The sequence below is a fragment of the Symphalangus syndactylus genome, chromosome 11, assembly GCF_028878055.3.
Source record: "Symphalangus syndactylus isolate Jambi chromosome 11, NHGRI_mSymSyn1-v2.1_pri, whole genome shotgun sequence".
Classification (NCBI taxonomy): Eukaryota; Metazoa; Chordata; class Mammalia; order Primates; family Hylobatidae; genus Symphalangus; species Symphalangus syndactylus.
The window spans coordinates 91,533,738-91,555,966 of NC_072433.2; the positions used below are offsets into that span (position 1 = coordinate 91,533,738).

General features: G+C 34.4%; 1 long non-coding RNA gene across 1 annotated transcript in view; it reads right to left on the reverse strand.

Annotated features, from left to right (window-relative positions):
* Window positions 1-22,229, reverse strand: part of LOC129457490 (uncharacterized) — a 319,456-nt gene that overhangs the window by 138,069 nt on the left and 159,158 nt on the right. The window contains exon 2 of the long non-coding RNA XR_008649271.2: window positions 2,241-2,281. This is a non-coding gene — a long non-coding RNA (uncharacterized lncRNA). The remainder of the gene's footprint in view (window positions 1-2,240; window positions 2,282-22,229) is intronic.

The window sequence follows — 22,229 nt, forward strand, 5'->3', positions numbered from 1 at the left end:
AGTGTTGCAAATGAGCAGAGAAATATTTTAATTTTTCAACTGAAAATACTGAATGTCTTAGTAGATATTTAGATTTTGTTTATTTCACACAGCATTCTTTCTCTCTTTTCATGATAATATCATGTGTTTTCATCTTTTGATGTCTAACTTACTAATAAAGCATTGAAAAATATCTTTTTTCCATCTTAAGAAAAAACATTGACTTTTTTTCTAATTCACACTGTCTGAATTTTAATTCACAATATCGTGTCCCTGCTGAGTCTTGAAGAAAGAAAGAAAGAAAAGGTTTTAAATGAAATTCTAAGAATCAGTAACAAGGCAATTGAAATCAATTTTTCCAAACACATAAAAGGGAAGCCATCAATGTATTTTGCAACTCTTTCAGACTCCAGACTAATATTGATTTATTTATTGATTTTCTTAATATTTTCTGGGGAGTATTATTGTAAGGTTATATGTGCATACTAAGGTACTGGCATTTTAATACCTTTCTTTAGGGAAAGAAATGCATGGAAGTTTTTGTTAAAAAGAAATGCTAAATAATTGCATATCATCGTCAATATAAACAGATAACTCAAAAGTTTGCTGCTTTTATTACATCTGACTTGTCTCTCAAGGGATGGCAGTTTCCCAATGTCATTTTTTAAAATGCAAGAATCTCTAAATTACTTATCTCTTTACAAGACTTTACAATGAGATCTTCCAGGCACATTCCCCTTCTATTGAAACTTTATCACAATGTACTAAAATTGTCAACAAACTCATTTCATCATGTAGCACCACGCATTTTTACAACAATTTTTTTGTAGGGCTACTAGCAAAATGCTTAACAGGCCCATATAAGAATTGTTTTGAAGTGTGTTAGTTAGACTAAGAACAGAAAAATAGCAAGGAATCCTTTTCTCCACCTGTCTATTCTGTGTTGTCTTCTTGAGCCTGAAGAAAATTAGCAAAGGCAAATAGAAAGTCAAGAAATAGGCTGTCATGTTCTGTTTCTAAATAAATCTCCTTGGCACTAACATTTTTTCTAGCTCTTTTCTTTTAAAAAAAAATTCCTTATGCCATACAAAGTCCTTTTCAAAGACCTGCACATTGAATGTGATTCATTTATTATGCGATAATTTTCAATAAAAAAATTATTGAAGCTGGCATTTTAGTGAGCAAACACATAATGTTTAGGTAAAAATGACTTTTCCTCAAATATAAGAAAGTTACTTTTAAAGAATATCATTTTGATAGGAGTCAACATATAGATGCTTATGTAAAAACAAAATACCTTAATTAAACTAGAAAAATTATCAGTCCATTAACTATTGACCTAAAATGAACACTTGACCATCTTTAAATCATAACTTTCATGGAAATACTATAAAAATACATAATTAATGAATGCTAAGAAAAGCCTTATTTATGGATTCTTTTTAAATTTTAAATGAGATAATACTTGTAGATGATACAGTCAGGTATATCAAAAAGCAGTTTTGTTAGTAATTTTAAAAATCATGAATACATTGTTTTCAAAGTAGCTAGAAATGCATAATTGTCATTTATTCTTTAAAATAGAAGGCTGTCCTATGACTCAAGACAAGACAGAAAGTGCTAAGATAATAATCACTCTGGCTTCAGAGGTATCCTTCCTCATCAAAAGTGAAGGTGAACATGACAACTTCATAATAGAAAAGAATAAAAGTCATATGAAAAACAAAACCGAAGAATATAACAACAAACTTCAGTTAGGGTCATTTCTACAAACCACCATTTAGAAAACAGACCTTATTTTTATCTATTTTCATTAAAGAACATACTAAAATAATAATAACATTTTGTTTGGCCAAGAGATCATAATTTCTATTATACATTCTTAGTTTTTCAAAATAAATTATGAATAAATGTAATTCATATTGCTGGGTGTTTTTCTCTTTTATTCCTAATGTAGTCACAGAGAGAAAATATATTGTGCATATCACATTTTTTAAATGCTGAGAAATAGAAATTTAGAAATAGCAGAGCTTTTGCATGTCTCAAAGACAGTGCCTATATATCTCATTACTGTAATTCCTAGAACAGTATGCAAAGATTCTGTAAAGTGATCTTTTCTAACTTTTGATCAATATACATATGTATTTACCTATTTATATATTTAAATATTAATAATATTCATTCAGTTCAGATTGAATCTCAGAATATTGCTATATAATGATATGGTCTATATTTAAGTACTAAATTAAAAGACTACTCACAGTATATAGTAAATGAGAACCCATTAAATGTTATCTTCCTCCTATGGAGAAAATAAATGGTAGAATAGTACTGAACTTGTTCCAAACAATACTTATATAAATTATAATGATATGTTCTTTCATTTTTAATATTTAAAATCAGCTAATTACCAAAGCTGAACATATAATTAGAATTACAGAGCAAAATGTAAATATGAAAACTTCAACAAATAAAAGTAAAGAGTTCACTGAAAAAGCTTAAAAAGCTTGGGACCTTGTACGGTGGCTCATGCCTGTAATCCCAGCACTTTGGAAGGCTGAGGCAGGCAGATTGCTTGAGTCCAGGAGTTTGAAATCAGCCTGGGCAACATACTGACAAAAAATAAACAAAAATAGCCCAGTGTGGTGGCATGCGCCTTAGTCACAGCTACCCAGGAGCCTGAGGTGGGAGGATCACTTGAGCCCAGGAGGTCAAGGCTTCAGTAAGCCATGATTGCGCCACTGCACTCCAGCCTGGGCAACAGAGTGAGATCCAGTCTCAAGATCCTATCTCAAAATAAAACAGAACAAAACAAAATACTTGAAATTTTGAAGAAAGCATAAAGAATAATAAGAAATGAAAAAGGAGTAATATCTTCATCTTCAGTAAAGTAGAGATCCACACTAAAATTGACCAATCATGACAGAGATGCATAAACAGAGTATTTAGTGATATTGAGGTGATTAACTGAAGGCCTGAAACAAAAGTAGGTAAAAGAAGCTGCCTCTGGTGATGTGAATGAGTGTTTAAAAACAATAGAGTTTTAATTTTAAGCTGTCAGGTATTATTTTAACCATATGAAGGAGCTGATTTAATTAAATCATAAGCTATATGATAAGGTTTATCTGTGTCCAGAAGAGTTCTTGGCACAAGTAGGTCCTCAATTCATATATATTGAGCAAAATAATTCTGTAAAGTGATTATTACTTAATATTAGCAGTAGATTCTCATCCTGCCACAGTCACTCACTACTTGTGAGGTCTTGGACACGTTGCTGAAGTTCACGTTTAGGTATTGTCTATGAGTGATTTTGTGCAACAGCAGAGTTGGATAATTGTGACAGGGGGTATTGGCCTGCAAACTGTAAATTATTTACTATGTGCAGGACCAGAAAAAGTTTTCTATTAAAAAAAACTAGATATTGTTTATATTTTAAAAAGTTTTCTGACCACTTCCCTAGAGGAGGGTAAAAATGCAACAAAGGAGAGTTCATATCTCTCCAATCATGTGGGAGCGGGTCAGCTGTGGACCTGGCAGAGCTGCTCTAACTGAGAGATGTTCATCTGTCACAGATCTGGTTCAGACCACAGGGTGAACTACAGAATCCCTGGCTATATGACATCCAAATTAGCACACTCTGATGTCCCTGCAGTTGGAGCAAATTGTTAGATAATATAAAAATGTGGTTGCGTAGAACCAGAGGAGAGGGGAGAACTCCACCTAACCAACCTGCAATTTCCAAGTGTATCAGAGATAAAGGTGCATGGTGAAGAATTTGATGGGTCTCTCCTGGTTCTGCGACTTGGGGGTTTTAACCATTATCTGAGTTTAGAACGTGAAATGCTTGGAACAGTTAACTTGGAAGATGAGGTGGTCGTTAATAAGGACTTGGGAGTGGGTAGTGTTTGGAAACAACCTTCTGATTTTGAAGAAGTTATATAGAAGCAATGAAAATAATGAGTAAATAGAAAATTACCGTCAAGTGAGTAAATGGTAAGCTAATCCAAATATTGGAATAAAAACTAAGGCAGCCCTCCTTACTGGGAGAAACATACAGCATCTGTAAATTTTGGTGCGGTGTAAAATAAATGTAAATGTGATCTTGCAGATTATCTGCAGCTGGCAGGAAGTAGCTAAAGTGACCACACAAAGTTCCAGCTCTATGAGAAGTTAGATATGGAGATCTATATTTAATGAGCCTGGCAAAACAATAAAACCTTTATCTCAGTTGGACTGATTGGAAAGTAATAGTCATACCAATTGTGCAATTGTGCTCACAATATAAAGCAAGGAATTCCAAATTTTGAGGACGTTAAATAGTAAAGATATCTTCCAACAAACTAGCTTGTTGATTCTTGGCAGATGCATTACATAAAACATATTACATAGTCTCCTAAGTGCATTGTGATCATTGGGGAACTCAGAAGAGAATGAGTTTTCAAATATATTTACATTCTGAACATCAGCATATAAAATTTATTAAAAGAATAAAGTGTTTCATAAAGTGATCCAGGCCCCAACTAACTTCTCCAGTCTCATTATTCTCACTTATTTCTTTCTTTCCTCATTTTCTCCACCCAAATCAATTATGTTTCAGTTGCATCCTATTCCATTCTGTGCATCCTACCATGGCACACAGTAAGTACACTGAACTGGCATGGTTAAATTACTTATTTCTGAGACCCTCTGTCTTCTCTGGGTCCAGTATTATTGTAGGGATGACACAGTAGGTGCTCAATAGTTATTGGTTAAATATATAGATCAGTTAATTAACCTACAAAAACAACAACAAAATTTAACCCCAAATCATCGCTTCATGTATTCATTCATTGTATACTCTAAAATTTTACTGTGCTTTCTTGGGTTTTGAAACTAAAGGAGGAAGGAAGCCAACTGAAATGATACCTCTGTTTTATATGGAATTTGGTAAGTTCCAAATTGCTTAAACACAGATATTGTACTTGATCCTCACACCAGCCATAGAAGGGATTATCATCTTCTGTTTTAAAGATGTGGAAACTGTAAACTAGTGAGACCAAACGACTTGCCCAAGGTCACAGAACTAGAAAGTGCTAGCACTGGGACTTTTGCCAAGTTCTTTTGATTTTCTTCCAACATTCTTTCTATTATGTGTGGAAATGTGCCAACCTGAACTGAATACTGTGAGAGAGAACGCTTGTAGCTGGATAATTTGTATTTGTAATTTGAGATTTGCTTGTAGTTTAATAACATTGCATGATTGCTGGAGAGAAAGAACATGGTGAAGTAGGGAGTTCCTACAGGAGAAGGGCAGACTTAATAACTGTGATTCCAGGGGGCACAGTTCTTATGCTGAAACTCTCATTTCCCTGGATGATGACATTAGAAGTGTATTCAGCTAAGAAAGTGATGGCCTTGGGAAACTTCTCTAAAGGGATACCTTGGGTTTTATTCACTTCATCACATAATTAATACTTCATTCTGAAATCAAGTAGGAAGTTTTTGAAATCCAGTCTGAAGTTGCTGAAACTTTGCAAAGCGGTCTGATTAGTGTTAATTCTGTTTCTGTTTGGTACATTTTCTATTTATTTTCCCATTTTTACAGTTCTCAGAAGGACAATTTTCTCTGTGAACAGAAGATGTTTACAGAAAATCTTATTTTTAAAAAGTCACAGACGTAGTTATGTGCAAGTGAAAAATGTATCACACTATCATCTTTTGTCAACATGAAGACAGAGGTCATTGTAAAAAAAAAATAGTCAGGAGAATAAGGAACAGGCAAACAGAACCTGGAAGTGATCATCATAAAACTGTGTGAACATTTTGAATAGATTTTAAAACAGTGATAAAACAATGTGACATAAAGGAACTCAGCAAGGCGGAGACTAAGGATACCCATATTCTGTTTCCAAAACTGTCATTTTACTCTCTTCATGACTCAAAGTACTTTGTCTTCATAATCTGTATTATGGCATTGATCAGCAAATGGGAAGCCAACTGGGTGTGTGTACAAAATTGAGATTAAGCTAATGTTGGAATAGGCTGAGTTGGAAAATTTGTGTGTGACATGATTCTGTTGCTCTGGAATTACATAATGAAGACATCTGTTGCAAGACATGATCAATGCTTGGAACTCATCTACTTTGCTTTTCAGACTTCTGGAGTCACTCTGCTTCTAATTACATCTAACAATATGAAGCAGACAAGGCCAGTGATCCTCCATAAAAAGACAGGATATAATTGGAAAAGCCCAAGATCTGGGGACAGATAAACTGAGATTAAATTTCAGCTTGTTTCACTTATTGGTCCTTTCACCTCTGCTTAGTGACTAATTTTCTTGGAGACTTGGATTCCCCATCTTAATAACAATAACATTAAAAATAATCTTAATATTGGTGACAATGTTAATATTTAACATAATTTGAACACCTACTATGTGCTAGACATCGTTCTAATTTCTTGGCATGTTTTTCAATTTAATTATACCATAACTCTTTGAGGCAAGTACTATTGTTATCACATGGTACATTTGAGGAAATAAATGCAGGTAGCTTAAACAGATCATCTGAGTCACATCAGTACAGTGTGGTGGAGATAGGCTTCATACCCAAGTAATCACCCTCAAGTGTCTATGTGCTTAATTGGTACTATATGCTGCCTTTTGTGAATACCTGTTTCTTTAACTGATAAATGAGTATAATAAAAACCTTGCTTCTTTTCTAAATATCAAATGACTCAATAACTGTAAAGTATTTAAAACAAGTCCTGGTGCATAGTAAGCTCTTATAAATGTTTTTAAAATAAAATAAACAAAATAAATGTTTCCAATTACAGAGCTAGTAGTTGATGAAACACAATTTCTCATCCACTTAGTGTAAATCCAGAAACCTCACTCTCTACAACTACAACAATCTTTCTCTTGATGGTGCTTCTAATTAAAGCTGCCTTGCACAGATAAGTAAGATTATAATTCAATCTGTACTTGTTACATGAATAAACTTATCATATTGAATATCTGCTAGGGATAATGCTTAGTCCTAAATTTTACCTCACTAAGATATCTATGTAAAGCCTTGGAATCCACACTTCTTTAAGATAAGTGGTTCAGCAATCCTTCTTTAAGAATGCATGTTTTATTTTAACTTGTCTCTCCAGAAGCATGGGAAATTAAGTCTGCAGGCTAATAATCTACACTCCTGTGTGATCTGCTAATGCATCACTGAGCTCTCACTGACTCGATCATCGGTAACAGAACAGTGAATTAACTTTTGAAATAACTACGTCTCATTGTTGACACTCATCGAGCTAATTGTTAACTAATGCTTATTATCAAGGTTCAACCAGAGAAGCAGAACCAGTAGGAGATATATAGTATGATAATTGCAAGGAATTAGCTTACTTGATTATAGGAGCTGGCTAGGCAATTTCTAAATCCACAGGGTAAGTCTTCAAGAAGGGCAGATCTTCAAGAAGAGTAGTCTAGAACTGCCAGGTACTGGCTAAAGCTGTGGACCACATGTGGAATTTATTTTTCTCTCAAGAAAAATAAATCAGCTTTCACCTGATTGAATCAGGCCAACAAAAATTATTTAGGATAATCTCCCTTACTTAAATTTAACTGATTATAAACTTAATCACATGATATGGTTAGGCTCTGTGTCCCTACCCAGATCTCATTTTGAATTGTAATCCTCATAATCCTCACAGGTTGAGAGCAGGAGCTGGTGGGAGGTGATTGGATCATGGGGATGGTTTCCCCATGCTCTTCTCGTGATAGTGAGTGAGTTCCCACAAGATCTGATGGTTTTAAAAGTATTTGACAGTTCCTTCTACACCCTTATTCTCTCTTATCTGTTACCATGGAAGACATGCCTCTTACCCTTTCACCATGACTGTAAGATTCCTGAGGCCTTTCCAGCAAGGCAGAACTGTGAGTCCATTATTGCTTTGTAAATTACCCAGTCTCAGTATTTCCTTATGGCACTGTGAGGACACACTAATACATCACTTGTACAAAATACCTTCCAAGCAACATATGGATTAGTGTTTAATTAAATAATTGAAGACTATACCCCAGCCACACTGACACATCTCAAAGACCATCAAATCATGCCATCAATTTTTAACAAAAAATGCTAATAACTTTTTTTCCATCTTGGACTTTTATTATGAGCTCTTTAAATCAATAAAGAACTATTTTATAGAGTCTTACATAGAGGCAGATCCAAGTTTCTCATAAGCATATATGATTTTACAGAGTCTTCTTGACAAAGACAAATACATAATTACAAACACACAATTAGGTAACAGGTTTCACAAAGAACTAATTTAATTGAGATACCCAAATATTTATGGTACATTAACTTTACACTATATTTGTCCCTACCTTATATTTATCATACAATATATCATAACAAAATTACCTCATGCTGTTAAGACGTTTTAGCATCTTGGTTCTATAACTTATCATTTTTGCTATTCTCTTAGCTTTATATTATGTGAAAATTTGCTAATAATTTCTACCACCTTTACCCAAATCCATGAACAATTTATTAGGACCAAGCTAAGAGAAGGATTCTAGAGGAAAGTACTAAAATCCTTCTTCTCAAAAGACCCAAAATAGCACTCTTTGAATGTGATTATGCGAATACTTGTAAGTTCATTAGATTTTACTAAAATTCTGCAAATATTTCACCACTTTTTATATGCATTTCTATTTTATAAATATTTTAAACTCTGATTTGTTGTAGTGAAATTCATTGTGGATACTTGTGCTCTGCTAGAGTTATATCAAAAAGCTAATTTACTCTCAAATTCCTTTTATTTAGGTATTTCTCCCTCAGTTCCAAGAAATAGAGCATAGGTATTAAGGTGGCAAATACTGAAGTAAATTCATGTACATTTAGAACCAATGTCCACCATTTTCTAGTGATTTGACTTTGACTTAAATATAAGTTTTTAAGTTCTCATCTTTAAAGATCAGCAAGAACACATATCTAATAAGAAGGCTTAGACTATTAAATATGAGCTATATGCAAAGGTATTAGCCTATCACATATTAGGCAGTTATTCAATAACTATTAGCTATCGTTACTATATTGATGCTGATAGTTATTATTACTCCTTTATATACAATTAAAATGTATATGTTAGAAATGTTAGAAAGAAAAATGCAAGAATTTATAGTAAAAAGAGAATTTTCCCCTCTTGAGAGATTATAGAAATGTGAAAATTATACGTCAAAGAAATAGGATTTAAACTAAATAAGGTACCACATTGATATTTAAGAATATGTGGCTCACGCCTGTAATCCCAGCACTTTGGGAGGCCGAGGCAGGTGGACCACGAGGTCCGGAGATCGAGACCATCCTGGCTAACATGGTGAAACCCTGTCTCCACTAAAAATACAAAAAATTCTCCGGGCGTGGTGGCGGGCTACTCCGGAGGCTGAGGCAGGAGAATGGCATGAGCCCGGGAGGCGGAGCTTGCAGTGAGCAGAGATTGCGCCACTGCACTCCAGCCTGGGCGACAGAGCGAGACTCCGTCTCAAAAAAAAAAAAAAAAAAAAAAAAAAAAGAATATTTGTCTTATCAATAATAAAATGGATTACACAGGGGGCAATCTAATGGCAGCAAACGCAGTTTGAAAGCTGTTGAAAAGGTCCAAGAAAAATATAAGGCTTATACCAGGAAACAAAGATGGCATGGCATACATAATGCCTCGCCGAACTATAGTTAAACTAGTTAAAATAGTGTCCTAGAAAGCCAACTTATTTTTAAAAATTCACACACAGTTGTCTAAAAATGTTTGTTTTAGTATCAATATGCTAATTATTTTAATATACATAATTAATACTTCCAGTAAATATCTTTGGAATCCTTCCTGGGATCCAAAACATCAGACGAACTAATCTGTATTTTGCAGAATGTACTTTTTCCACATCGTATGCATTAAATTGTAGTATAATTATAAAATATCTAAAACGTAATGATACATAAGTTGGGGAAAGTGATATGGAACACTCTGAAAGGTTCGTCTTTTACACTTAATTGCTAAAATTAAAATATCAGTCAGTGGCAAAGTGTGTATTTTGGAGGGGAGTCACATTTTCACTAAATTCTGTGCCGATCATCCTTTTGTATATGAGACCTACTTTTTCTAGGATCACATTATTATGTACACTAAAATTTCCTTTGTTTAAAATTCTATGAAATATATCCTGTAAATGTTTGAAGGGTAAGTATAAATCAAAATGTTAGAATTTTCTAGTTGGAACAGTCTAACATTGATGCAAAGTATTGGAGTAATTCATAAAATGATGCTTTCCAGTTAATGGGTTTTATATTATTCTTCCAGAAAACAAAGTTAATTGTTTTTCACCAATCCTTCAAAAACAACATCAAGAGGAATCAAAGCCATCTTTCTTTTATGAATTTGAGGAGACAGCCGTGTAGTGGTACAGAATGATAATTGATAGATTGATAGGAAATACGTAATTTTTATGTTGAAGAATGGAGAATTGTCATAGCCTCAGGTATATAACCCAACAAAATAATGCAAAACAAAAGAAATACACAAACACCTTCCTGCTAGTTAAAAGACTGCAGTTGAACAAAGATCCTTTCATCTGAGCCTTTAAGTGTAAAGGACTATGTCCTTATGAATAACTTTTTCCTTTTTAGAAAAGTTAAAGGTCAAGTAAGATAATGTCTTATGTAGCTCAAGGACAGGATTTGTTTTGCTTGTTCTGTTTGCATTTACAGAAATTACACACACACACACACACGCACACACACTCATAAATGTTGCTATTGGCTTCTAAATAATTGCGACTTTAAAAATCTAACTTTCTGCAAGAAGCTGATGACAGTCACTCATAATACATAATGTGCTTTAAAATTTTTGAGATATATTTAGACACATTAAATTAGATTGAAATGAACATTATGGACAGTTCTTTATCAGCTAAAAGGCCAGAAATGAGAAGCTTAAGGAGGATATGTAGAAAGCAGGCCATCTTTTGTGGAAATAATTTTTGTTTGACAATCCATTTATTATTTATTCGAAGAAGATAAGAAAGGGCTTAAAATTTAACATTGCTAATGCTTTATCTGGTGGAAAAAGCATTAGATCCTAATTTAATGTGTACATTGGGGTGAAGAGTGAAGTTCTTTCTCAAGCTATACTTGGTCTCCTGTTGCAGGAAGTCAGGGACCCCAAATGGAGGGACCAGCTGGAGCTGAGGTAGAAGAACATAAATTGTGAATACTTCAGGGACATTTATCAGTTCCCAGAATTAATACTTAAATGATTTCTTATGCCTGTCTTTACTGCAACCTCTGAACATAAATTGTGAAGATTTCATGGATATTTATCACTTCCCCAATCAATACTCTTATAATTTCTTATGCCTGTCTTTACTTTAATCTCTTAATCCTGTTATCTTCATAAGCTGAGAATGTACTTCACCTCAGGACCACTACTGCACAAATTGATTGTAAAACATGTGTGTTTGAACAATATGAAATCTGATTGTAAAACGTGTGTTTGAACAATATGAAATCAGTGCACCCTGAAAAAGAACAGAATAGCAGAGTTTTTCAGGGAACAAGGGAAGATAACCATAAGGTCTTACTGCCTGTGGGGTTGGGAAGAATAGAGCCATATTTTTCTTCTTGCAGAAAGCCAGTAGGAGAAATTTCACTGAATTCTTTTCCCAACAAGGAATAACCCTGGGGAAGGAATGCATTCCTGGGGGTAGGTCTACAGACGGCTGCTCTGGGAGTGTCTGTCTTAGACTGAAAAACGCCCTGGTCTCCTGCAGTACCCTCAGGCTTACTAGGATTGGGAAATTCCAGCCTGGTAAATTCTTGTCAGAGCAGTTGTCTGCTCTCGAACTCTGTTTCCTGTTAAGATGTTTATCAAGACAGTGCGTGGACAGCGGGACATAGACCCTCATCAGTAATTCTAATTTTGCCTTTGCCTTGTGATCTTTATGGCCCTTTGAAGCATGTGATCCTTGTGACCTACTCCCTGTTCGTACACCCCCTAACCTTTTAAAATCCCTAATAAAAACTTGCTGGTTTTGTGGCTTGGGGTCGTCATCACGGTCTTACCAATATGTGATGACACCCTCGGAGGCCCAGCTGTAAAATTTCTCTCTTTGTAAACTTTTTCTTTATTTCTCAGACCAGCTGACACTTAGGGAAAATAGAAAGAACCTACGCTGAAATATTGGGGGCTGGTTCCCCCGATAGTCTCCAACAACCAGAGAGGGTGACATCTGAAAACCTTCCTAGGGCCAGGCAAGGTGGCTCATGTCTGTAATCCCAGCACTTTAGGAGGCTGAGATGGGTGGATTGCCTGAAGTCAGGAGTTCAAGACCAGCCTGATCAACATGGAGAAACCCCATCTCTACTAAAAATACAAAATTAGCTGGGCGTAGTGGCACATGCCTATAATCCCTGCTACTCGGGAGGCTGAGGCAGGAGAATCGCTTGAACCCAGGAGGCAGAGGTTGAGGTGAACCAAGATCGCGCCATTGCACTCCAGCCTGGGCAACAAAAGCAAAACTCCATCTCAATAAAAAAGAAAGAAAGAAAGAAAAAAAAGACAATCTTCCTAGGTGATTTTAATATGCAACATTTCTACCTCCATTACCAACAAAGGACTAACGTTAATGAATGTTACCCTCTGATGCTATAATCTAATTTGGTTTTATGGTATCCATAACCAAAAGAAAGATATGTATATCTTCAAACTGATTTCAAAGATGCATCTTTATCAAAGTTAACTATTAAATGAGTTTGTAGCTAAGAAATATTATATAAAATCATGGTTTTTATGTTTATCTATGGTTTTGTCACAGATACAAAAACACTTTACATGTGACATATAAAAAATTTTAGGCTATAATCTCAGATATACCCAGACATACAACTCTTTTATTTTGTAATAATTAAACAATATGCGTTTTTGAGGTATCATTATGCTATGGTTATATTAAATTTCAGTTGATTAAGGTCTAAGTTTACTTCCCTATAGTTGCAGTGAAGAGTGATATAACAACATAGCTTTCATTAGTTAATGGATATTCATAATTATTTGTCTTCAGGTACCAAAACTAACATTCTTTGGATATACATCATTTTGTCTTGCTCTCAGTTATGAATCCATTCAGGGAACTTTGACATTGTTCCTTGTTTTTTTCAAGGGAGATTAAAGTCTGGTTCTCTCTACCATTTCTGAGCCCATTTCTATATTACTTCACGGCTATGAAAAACTTGACAGAGTTATCTGTAAGGCACTTTGCCACTTTTGTGCTAGTCCAGAAAAAGGCAAAGGCATTCTACTTCAAGACCATGACAGAGTGAGTGGAAACTCTGGGATACTGATTCAGGCAAACAGGCCATTTCTATATTGAACTAAGTAAGGTACTATGAGGTACAACTCATATTCTAGGTTTGATGTGAGAAATGGTGCACAAGCTTTCTCTGCTGTTGGATTCCTTAATCTATCTGGGATTTTTATTGTAACCTCTTCTACAATATCTACATATTACTGCCTTTCTTTTTATCAAACATTTTTTTCTGGTATGATTTTCAAAATTCAAAAGTCAAAATTTGACTTCTTTATATCTTTTTGCTTTAATATTTCTATTATAAAGCAAAGAATATCACAAGTTTTATGTGTTTAAATAGAGAAAGGTTGCTTATGAACTGGAAATACAAGGAAAAAACATCAGCTAATTATCTTCGACTAAAATATTACATTTATACACTGGCTGTAATGAAGACAGGGAGCATGCCATTAAGTTATAGCTGGGATTTTGTAAACTCGTTTCCATTCCAAAATCAGGTTCTCCTGCATGAGTTTCTTTGGGAGTCACTGCCGTTCATCCATAGATTGGGGGCTAAGATACCTTAAAATGGAACCTCAGAGACCAATCTACTTACAAAGTAACTTCAGTATATGTCAATGACTGAGAGAAGATAAACTTTGATACTCACTATAATTTCCTCTGTGTTAGATGAGGCATCAAACTTTCCTATTTTTTTCTTTTTCCTGTATCTGGCTTAACTTTACCTTCAGACTAGTGAAGGTTGTTGTGGCAACTACTGTGGCATCTGTACTAAAGGGAAGACAGTCTACCTTACAGAAAATGGATATGTCCCAGAATAAAATGTATAAGTCCATAGTATATACAAACCAACATTACTACCACTACTGTATTTTCTACTTCCAGGGAAAAGATATCAGCCTCCTAAGTGAAGGGTTAACTTATATGCTTGTGTCTGTACAAATAATCTAGAAATGAAACAATCTAGAACAAAAGCTGTCAGTGCTTCTTCATATGATATGGAGAAATAACAAAAGAAATAGGAAAATTGTCTTCCAACCAGCAAACTGAACCCTTGTAATGTTGACAGGTAAAAAAGAAGTCAATTTGTTGTCAAGAAGGGGGGGTTTACTGATTTCTATACAAAAGCCATCAACCATTCTATCAATCTGTATATTGATTTATAAAAATATTGATCTATCACACATAAATTGATATTGATCTCATGAAAACTTAAAATTTGTGAACAAAGTTCTCATATTAGGGAAATTTATGCCATCTACTTTTCGGCTACATACTTTATGTCAAGGAAGCCGTCCTTAATTTAGAAGTAATAATTTTTTTTTCAATGTAAAGAAATTTGTTTGTTCCTCCTCAGAGTAGAGTGTGACATATAATTTCTTCCAGGGAACTACAACATAGGTTTCTGTTAAATTTGTAGAAGTTCTCAATTTTAGATTTGGAAATAATACTTAAATATGATCTTCCCCTATATTCTCATTTTATTAAAAAACACCCCAAACTAGTGACTTATCTAAGAAAAAATTTTTAAATACTCTTCCTTTCAACACACTTTTATTAGAGAGTTAGTGATATGCCATATACTGTTCCAAACCCCAGAACAGACCCCAGGTCTCCTTACTATGGAGTTTGACACAGCTTTGTGTGTGGAAAAGAGGTTAAAGAAAGAACCCTGTTGTCTTCAATTTGTAAATGTTAATTTTACAAAAAGGGATGGTGTGCTTTAAAAATAGAGATCCAATAGAAGAAACAAAAAAACTTGGGCTAAATGTCTTTCAATAAAGCAATCCTTGGAGAAAATTCCTAAGATGGAGTGGGGAAGGGGAGAAAAACAAGGCTTAGGAAAATTTAACTTCCTTTCAATGACACAGAGAAGAGAATTGAAAAGTATTGTTAACTGAAGGCATTGCTCAAGTGACGGAAAGTAAAAGACCACTTCTTTTCCTTTCAGTTTTTTTCTACTCCAAAGATAGATTTTGTCATGGAGCTGTTTGAAATATTAAGATCTAATTAGAAGTCTTATTTTAAAATTACTGATGTAGTTGAAATAAATATATTGTATTTATTTGGGAAAAAATGCTTTATGGGTCTTTGCTTACATACTGATGTACCGAGGGACATAAGCATGGAAATATTTTCCACAGAGAATGTAGAAAAGAAAGTCACAAAATAATGACTTTATTTTCTTGTTTTATTTCTCTTTTTTATTCCAAATTAACATTGATCTAAAAGTAGATTATTTTAGAAATTATAATAAAATTTAAATATATAATTAAAATTGCTCATAATTCTATCAACAGATGAGCCACATTAATATTGTATTCTATAATAAATAGTAATATTTTTCTATACACATTTATCTTTTAAAATCACTGAGATCACACCATTGATATATTTGTAATACTTTTCATATTATTTTATGTCAACATTTTGTTATTATATAATTTCCCACAACATGATTTTAATTCTGAATTGTATTCCATTATGTTTATTTGACAAGTTTTATTTAATCTATTCCCTATAGTTTCATTTTCAGGCTATAGTAAACTTTTACATTTTATTTATATTTTTAAGGAAAAAATCATTGAGGTGGTTTTAAAAGCACAGCATCATAACTTTTTTTAAGTCTTCATGGCAAGGCATTTTTCATTTAACTGTTTTTGATTCCTTAATTTTTTTTACTATCAGTTTAAAGAGTATCAGTTATTCATTAGTAAAAATCATGATACCATCTCCTTCCTCTTTAAGTTAGTAGCAACTTATTGGAGGATTTTGTCAAGAAAGTATCTATTTTTTTTTCTTTAATTTGGAAGAGGAGATGTACTTGGGGTTTTAGCCTTTGCTTCTAACTAATAACTCTCAAGAATTATCTAGCACATTTGCACTTCACAAAAACAGTTCTCTATGATGACCGTACAGTATGTATATGGAAATTTATGGCACTTTAATGCACTTGGAATATTAGAGATTTGGTTCATTCAAAATACATTAAATTTAATAACTTATAATACCTTACACATTACAAAATACTTACATTTTTATTTGTAAAGGGACAAGGATTGTACCAAAAAATGAATTCTGAACCAATCACCTGAAAAAATACCTGTCCAGTCAAGCAAATATTTCATTTTATAAACGAGAATGGAAAACACATCAATCATGAGATGTCAGGAAGAGTAGAAGGAGAAACAAGGGGAAGAGAAGAAAGAAAACCAGAGACCTCTAAAGTCAGCTCTGTGTTATTTTCTCCAACTTCTTCATGTGAAAACATGTAAGTTATTATGCAAACTTCTGGGCAGAGTACGTTTAAAGGTGGGATTTGCCGGCTGTTTCATATTAGAATAATGAATGCTTTGGTTTGAATTTAAACTCCAGGACTATTTTTAAATGAAAAGTATTACCTCTATAATCATACTTCTTGTTTATCAAACTAGATATATGTATGTATATATATATTTATATATATATTTAGAGAGAGAGAGAGAAATTATTTTATTTACAACCTTAGTAGTTTATATTTGTTAAATATTTAGAAATAGTTTTTATGGGAATCAAAAGACATTTGAACATATTATCAAAAATAAGAGGAGAAAGGAATTAGTTCTAGAAATTTAGATGTGAGAGATACCTAATGATGAATTCTTTTGGTAAGCAGAAAATTAAACCAACTTTATATAATTGCCTGACAAATTTACTTACTGAGAATTAAGCTCGAGGATTAACAAATATGAAATAGATTACTTAAAGCAAAGAAGCTCAATATTTAATCCAGTAAATGTATTTCAGTTCATGGAAATGTATTTTAGTTCAGGTGTCTTTTGGTCTGTTTTATTTAATTCTTTTTATCTTACCTTTGGCCTTCATTTTGGTGCAGAAGGACAAATGGCTGTCATTTTTACAACCAATACTGGTGACTTTCAAACAAAAATGTCATTCAAGTGTCCTGTTTAAACTACTGGATATTTAACATCTTATTCTAATTAGGGGATCAGAGTAAATCCGAGTTGCTACAAATCTTCAGGTGGTTTATTGTGCCAAGAAATGTAATGTTCTGTCTGCATTTTAAAGTCGTTTTATTCTTTACAAATGCAGTGTACAAATGCATCAAGATAATCTATTTTGACCTTATGAGAAGTAACAGAGGCCCACAATACATTTAGTTACAAATGTTTAACGTTTTAGTATTTCAATATCCAGTCTAATTTCTAGCTCTAATATTTTCTAAAGAATAAGATATATAAAGTACTCAAATTATATATAAGGGAGAGTCAGTGATAAAACTCAGTTTTCAATACGCTAATGAAAGTCTTATTTATTAAGTGCATTGTGCTGGATGGATCACACGGTGTAAGATGCAGGTTGTGTACATGTGATGCTGGGAAATATGTGTGTTTGATTTTTTTTCTCTCTGCCCAGCAGCCTTTGTCTCTGCCATGCTCTCGGTGCAAGACTGAAGAGTAGATGATGAAAGCAGTTACGCAGAAGTAAGGACACGTTGTATGAAAAAGGAGTCATTATCTACAACAGAATAAGTTAAAAAGGCCACTAAGAGATGCAGCCACCTCAACAACACTTTTGTGGGAAAATTTTAGCTTCAGTAATTGAAAACTTCATGCAGAAGGAGAGATATTTGAGTTTAGGAAGCGGGAACTCCAAAACCATGAAAACAAACGAAAAGCAGCTTTCAGATGAGATGTGCTATTATTGTCAAGGCACGGATATTGACTAAAATTATAAAATAAGAATCAGTGCTAAAAAGGTGATGCTAAGTAATATTCTTGAATATTTTAATAAGGTGAATGTGTTTTCTAAAATTCTGGTCCCAGAAAGTAGGATGAGCATGTATGGGGTACAGAACTCTCCTTTAACTCTAATAATTATGTTTCTGCATTAAAAGCCTGTGGTCTTATTTTTGATTACTACATACATCCACAGTTCATTATTTGTTTCTAGGCATGTATGAAAGAATAAAAAGATGCAGTTTTCATTTGACTAATATCTATTAAAGGCAACAACCCAGAATCCACTTTTATTTTCTTTATACAAATGTTTGATTTTAAAAATGGCAAAAATATAAATATAGAAATAGATCAATCAAACAGAAAAAAAGGAGCCCAAAAATAGGCCCACATAAATATAGTCAATTTGTATTTAACACTGGACGTAGGCAATACAATGGAGAAAACATGGTCTTTCAAAAAGTGGTGCTAGAACAACTGTATATTCACATGCAGAAAATTAATCTGGACACAGACCTTACTCATCACCAAAACTAAGTCAAAATGTATCACAGACCTAAATGTAAAATGCAAAACTATAAAAATCATAGAGGATAACATAGGAAAACATGTAGATAATCTTGCATTTGATAAGGACTTTTTAGATACAACACCAACGGCACAATCTGTGAAAGAATTGATAAACTGGAATAAATTAAAATTTTAAAAAATTCTCTTCTGTGAAAGACAATGTTAAGAGAATGAAAAGGCAAACCAGAGACTGGGAGAGAATAGTTGCTAAGGACATACCTGATAATGGATTGTTATCCAAATTAATAAAGAACTTTTATAACTCAACCATAAGAAAACAAACAACTTATTTTGTAATGGGTCAAAGCTATCTCACCAAAGAAGACACACAAATGGCAAATGGATTAAAAGATGTTGTACATAGCATATGGCACCAGGGGAATTCAAATTAACACAACAGTACATCTTAATGATCCCACCTAATGAATAGCCAAAACCCAGAACATTAACAACACCAAATGCTGGTGAGAATTTGGAGCCAAAAGAACTCTCATTTACTTCTGATGGAAATTCAAAATGGTACGACAACCTTGAAAAACAGGTTGGCAGTTGCTTACAAAACTAAACATACTCTTACCATACAGCCCAGCAATCATGCTCCTTGGTATTTACCCAAAGGAGTTGAAACATTATGTCCATAAAAAACCTGCACACAGATATTTCCAGTAGCTGTATTCATAATTTCCAATACTTAGAAGCAGCCAAGAAGTCCTTCCATAGGTAAATGAATAAATACACTATGGTACATCCAGATGATGGAATATTACTCAGGACCAAAAGTGAAATGAGGTATCACACATGAAATCACATAGAGGAAACTTAAATGCACTTAGTGAAAGATGCCAATCTGAAATGGATATATAATGTGTGATTGCAACAACACAATACTCTGTAAAAGGTAAAACTATAGAGACCATAAAAAGATCAGTGGTTGCCAGGGATTAGCAGGAAGAAAAGAATAGGCCGAACACAGATGATTCATTTTGGGCAGTGAAACTACTTGGTATGGTACTGTAATAGTGAGTATATGTCATGTAGATTTGTCCAAACCTATAAAACATATGATACCAAGACTGAACTCTAATATAAACTATGGACTTTGGGTAATAACAATGTGTCAGTGTTGTTTCATGTATGGTAGCAAATGTACCATTCTGTGGGAGATGTTAATAATGGGGGAGGCTGTGAATGTGTGAGGGCCAGCAGGAAATATATGGGAACCCTGTACCTATCATCCAATTTACTGATAACCTAAAGCTGCTACTAGATTTAGTTTTACCTGTTTGTGATCATTTTATTTGTTTGTTTTAAACTAGTGGGAGCTTACTTGTGTAAAGAAGATTACATTTCTATACTCTAGTCTATTTTAGTTATATTTCCGTAAAATTAAGGTGTAGAATGATTTGAAACATTATGTTGCTTCTCTGCTAATCAAAATTTCTTTTTCAATTTCTACCTAATGTAGCTTTTATTTTCTTAAGTGTAGGCACTGTACATAAAATAAGTACCGACTAACTTTACTAATCCTCAATTCACACTGAAATAGTCCCTGGGTATCTGTGTACCAGAAAGGGAAATTAAATTTTCAAAGTAAAATAGCAAAAAAAAAAATTGTGTTTAAGACATTTAATGAATTTATATAACATAGTTCCCTTATAACTGTTACATTGTATTTACTGGATCTGAGACTTTGTACTATTAAAACTAAAATTATTGAATTTGTTCTCCTTACTCACAGACATGATGTAACCATAACCATAAAAATATGTTTCTATGATTATATTTATTTACCTCATTCCTAGCATATTAATATTAACGAGGGCTCATTTTTAAAACAATATTATATCAGTAATTGAAACAATTTTAACACTGGCAAGCAATGTGTCAAGATACATGGGGCATTAGTCTGTTTTCACACTGCTTTAAAGATACTACCTGAGACTGGGCAATTTACAAACAAAAGAGGTTTAATTCACTCACAGTTCTACTTGACTGGGCTGGGGGGTACTCAGGAAACTTACAATCATGATGGAAGGTGAAAGGCAAGCAAGGCACGTCTTTACAAGGTGGTGAGAGAGAGAGAGAGCAAGGAAGTGCCACACTTAAAACCATCAGCATTCATGAGAACTCCCTCACTAGCATGAGAACAGCATGAGGAAAACTGCCCCCATGATCCAGTCACCTCCTACCAGGTTCCTCCCTCAACATGTGGGGATTACAATTCAAGATAAGATGTGAGTGGGGACAGAGAGCCAAACTATACCATTCTGTCCCTTGCCCCTCCTGAATCTCATGTCTTTCTCACATTTCAAAACACAATCATGTCTTCCCAACAGTCCCCCAAAGTCTTAACTCCTTCAAGCGTTAACACAAAAGTCCAAGTACAAAGTCTCATCTGAGACAAGGGAAGTCCCTTTCACCTATGAGTCTGTAAAATTAAAAGCAAGTTAGTTATTTCCTAGATACAATGGGGATACAGGTATTGTGTAAATATTCTCATTCCAAATGGGAGAAATTAGCCAAAACAAAAGGGCCACAGGCCTCATGTAAGATTGAAACTTGGCCAGGCAGTCATTAAATCTTAAAGCTCCCAAATCTCCTTTGACCCCATGTCTCATATGCAGGAAAACACTGATGCAAGGGGTGGGCTCCCACAGCCTTGGGCAGCACAGCTTCTGTAGCTTTGCAGAGTACAGCACCTATAGGTGCTTTCTAGGGCTGGCATTGAGTGCCTGTGGCTTTTCCAGGCACATGGTTCCAACAGTTCCCTTTTGCACTGCCCTAGCAGAGATTCTCCATGAGGGTTCTGCTGCTGCAGCAGACTTCTGCCTGGACATTTCCACACATCCTCTGAAATCCAGGTGGAGGCTCCCAAACCTCAACTCTTGCCTTCTGCACACTTGCAGGCCTAACACCATCTGGAAGTCACCAAGGCTTGTTGCTTGCACCCTCTGAATTCACAGCCCAAGCTGTACCTTGGCTCCTTTTAGACATGACTGGACCTGGAGTGGCTGGGACACAGGGCACCAAGTCCCAAGGCTGCTCGGAGCAGTGGACCCCTGGGCCTGGCTCAGGAAACCATTTTTCCCTCCTAGGCCTCTGGGCCTGTGATGGAAGGGGCTGGCATGAAGGTCTCTGACATGCTTGGGAGACATTTTCCCCATTGTTTTGGTGATTAAATTTCAGGTCCTCATTAATTATGAAAATTTCTGCAGCTGGCTTGAACGCCTCTCCAGAAAATGGGTTTTTCTTTTGTACCACATTGTTGGGCTGCAAATTTTCCAAACTTTTATGCTCTGCTTCCCTTTTAAGCATGAATTCCAATTTCAAACCATCTGTTTGTGAATGCATATAACTGAATACTTTGAGAATAAGCCAGGTCACTTCTAAACATGCTTTGCTGCTTAGAAATTTCTTCTATCATATACCATAAATAATCTCTCTCAAGTTTAAAGTTCTACAGATCTCTAGGGCAAGGGCAAAATCCTGCCAGTCTCTTTGCTAAAGCATAGCATGAGTGACCTTTACTTCAGTTCCCAAAAAGTTCCTTATCTCCATCTGAGACCAACTCAGCCTGGACTTCATTGTCCATATCTCTATTA